We start from the raw sequence: 3,384 nt of genomic DNA, 5'->3' as shown, positions 1-3,384 counted from the left end.
CATAACGTAAGGCCACAGTCAACACAAGCTTTCAATATTTTCAATCACTTGTCTCTACTGTCAGTATTGAATTCCTACGAAGCAATAAGTGTTCAGTTGTTATTTTAAAATTAGCTTTAAAAAGATAACTTCATTTTAACATTATGTATTAAAACGAAGTATATACATATGTCTATGTATGTCTAAATTATAGATGTACCAGCCGCGTTTATTATTCATAATAAACTTTACTGTGGAATGTATCCATATAATTCAAACGTTACTGCATTAATGATTTCAAAAGTTGGCAGAAGATCAATATTTCAGGGAAGGAAGTTATTCGATTACATCGAATCAGTACTTGACCAGTACTTAATCTCTTCTTTTCTACTCTAGGCACAAAGCCCGAAATTTTGGGAGAGGGGGCCAGTCGATTAGATCGACCCCAGTACGCAACTGGTACTTATTTTATTGACCTCGAAATGATGAAAAGCAAAGTTTACCTGGGTGAAATTTGAGCTCAGAACATAAAAAGAGTCGGGAGAAATGCCGCTAAGCATTTTGTCCGGTGCGGAAACATTTCTGCAACCTCGTCGCCTTGCTGCATTAATAATAAATAAAGACATAAGACAGTTGTAAACGTCTCTCATGTTTATTCAACCTCACCGCGGGCAGGAAAGGAAGGATTGACTATATGACCGGTTGCTGATAAGAAAATCATTATATTCTCATCAGCAAGCATTTACCCTACATTGATGGCCATTGCAAAATCGTATTTGAAGCTACTTTCTCAACCATTTTTCACCTATGGACCCCTTTGTTTACCATTTCACTCTGGTGGACCCCACAGCCATTCGATGTTTAAAAACTAATTTTATAGATACCTCTTTCAAAATTCCTATTTTGTAATTCACTTATTCACTTGTATAGGTTGAACTATGTAAAATGTTAGAGAAATAAATCTAGCTGTTTCTTGCAATACGTACATTTAAATAAAAACTTTTCCTGGACCTTAAAATACTACTGCAGATCCCCCAATAAATGAAACCTTCTCATGGACCCTTAAAATACTACTGTGGATCCCCAATGTACTATTTTACTAGGAGTCCCTAAAATATTATATGGATCCCAGTTGAGAACCACTGGTCTAATTCATACAGATATCAATTAAAGTACCAAGTACTTATCGACCTACTGGGCACTCTCAGTTATTAAATATCTTGCTTTGAAGGACTAAAATTACGCTTACCTAGGTACAGGTGAGTACTTAGGTACGGAAAATGTTTGTCCCCCGCCATCGCCTGACAATCGGCATTGGAGTGTTTACATCCCCAAAACTTAGTGATTCGGCAAAAAACTCCGATAGGATAAGTATCCGGCTTAGGAAAAAAAAAAGTTAGTTCTGGGGTCAATTTATTCGACTAAATATTCCTCGAGGCGGCGCCCCAGCATGGCCACAGTCTTATGACTGAAACACATAAAAAAGATAATAAAAAAGAATGTGTGTGTATCGCATGGGTTATTGTTCTATTTACAAATGAAACCTGAGCTGAACTTTCAAACGAAAAAGTAATGAGAGAAAAGAAAGAGAAAAGAAAACGAAAAAGAAAGTAATTCAATTTCCATTTATAACTGGAAAGAAACTAAAATATAAACCGGAGATTTTAGCGACCGATTTAGCTCTAAGGGAGATCACTCTAATTTCTTCAATGTTTACAAATTTGATAATTTTATTTTTTCGAAATCGATATCATAAAACATCACTTTGTTATTTTTCATAAAAAATCGAGACAGAAATAAGGGGATGCATTTGATATATGGTATGAGGTTATACAAATTTTCCTATTAATTCTGGTTAAGAGGAAGAAAAAAGAAAAAAAAAAAGAACTAAATAAGAAAAAAGCGTCTTAACGTAATGAAGTTTCGTTATATTTTTAGATTGTTTTTATCAAAATTTATTCATATCTTTTACATTTCACTTGTTTCAGTCACTAGTCTGTGGCCATACTGGAGTATGACTTGAAGGGTTTTAATCGAACAAATTGATCTGAGTACTTATCTTTGTTTACTTTTCAAGTTTGTTACTTGTTCTATCGATCTCTTATACTGCACTTATATATTACAGGGACGTAAACAACCAGCACCGGTTGTTAAATGACGTGGAGGGTCAAATGCAACCAGAAATATACATCACATCTGTCTGTCTGTCTGTCTACGATGGACTTCCATACTGTTTCTGTCTACCAAATTAACTCACAAGATATTGTGAGACACTTGCTATGCAGTGGAATCGAACCGGAAGCCATGTGGTTGCAAGGCAAGCTTCTTAACCACACGGCCATGTATGTGCCTGTATATCAGTATATTTTATAGAAAATGAAATATTAAAACTAATATAACGAAGCGCATATAATTTATGACATATATACATATGTAGGACGGTACTACCTGATTCATTTTGTCCCAAGGAAACTCCTCTTAAAAGATTTTGTGTCCTAACCTTTAGCATTCAAATTATTCTGTCAAATGTGATATTTATTCAAATTGTTTTGAATTAATCCCGAATTATCTTGTAGTTTCAAGATTTTGATGAAGTAACTATTTTATTTTTAGAATGACATTGTAGGGTAGATGTGAGAAGAAGGATATGGTTGGTTTAAAATAAACAGGCTGAATATTTTGGTTGAATATGACCGGTTCAAATGCTACAGGGTTAAAGTCTTGCAAGAGAAGTTTTTCTGAGATAGATTATGACAGCTTGAACCAGTTGAAGCGTATATTCTAGTGAAATGACTCCCCTTATTATATATACATACATCTGAACGTAGCAGATAACCTTTGACCGCTATTTGAACCTCGTTGTGTCCACCACTCTGACTGGTTGGTACTAGCGCAATTTGACTCTTACTTTATCGCGCCAATATGCAACCTAACCAATCGCAGCCTCCAAATAAATCACGGGAGACAGTCTGTTCTAAACCCCATTTTCAGCCTACTGTTACCTATAAAAACCCAGCTACTTCTTGTCTCAAAGTCTTTGGTTTCAGACCTTCTAAGGTCTAGCCCCTGACCACACGACACAACCAGTTCCAGCGACAACGCCAGATAACACCCGTCCAACAGCATTACAGCGACCTCCATCTTCGTCGTCACCATTATGTTCCTCACCAACGTCGTCAACAACATCGCTACGTACACAGCATCGGCAACACTGCACAGGCTCTAACATAGCACTGTTCATGAACTACTTCACCATGGTTAACAGCTAACATACAACCCACACAGATACATATAAATATATCAATAAATTTTTCATAAGCATTCTACGCTGTTGTGTATCCCTCTTTTCCAATTGGCACATCATATGTATTATTTCAGCCTTCTGATAAGAGTCGTTATTAGACG

Source organism: Octopus sinensis, linkage group LG10 (assembly GCF_006345805.1).
Source record: "Octopus sinensis linkage group LG10, ASM634580v1, whole genome shotgun sequence".
Classification (NCBI taxonomy): Eukaryota; Metazoa; Mollusca; class Cephalopoda; order Octopoda; family Octopodidae; genus Octopus; species Octopus sinensis.
This window is presented reverse-complemented; position numbering follows the sequence as displayed.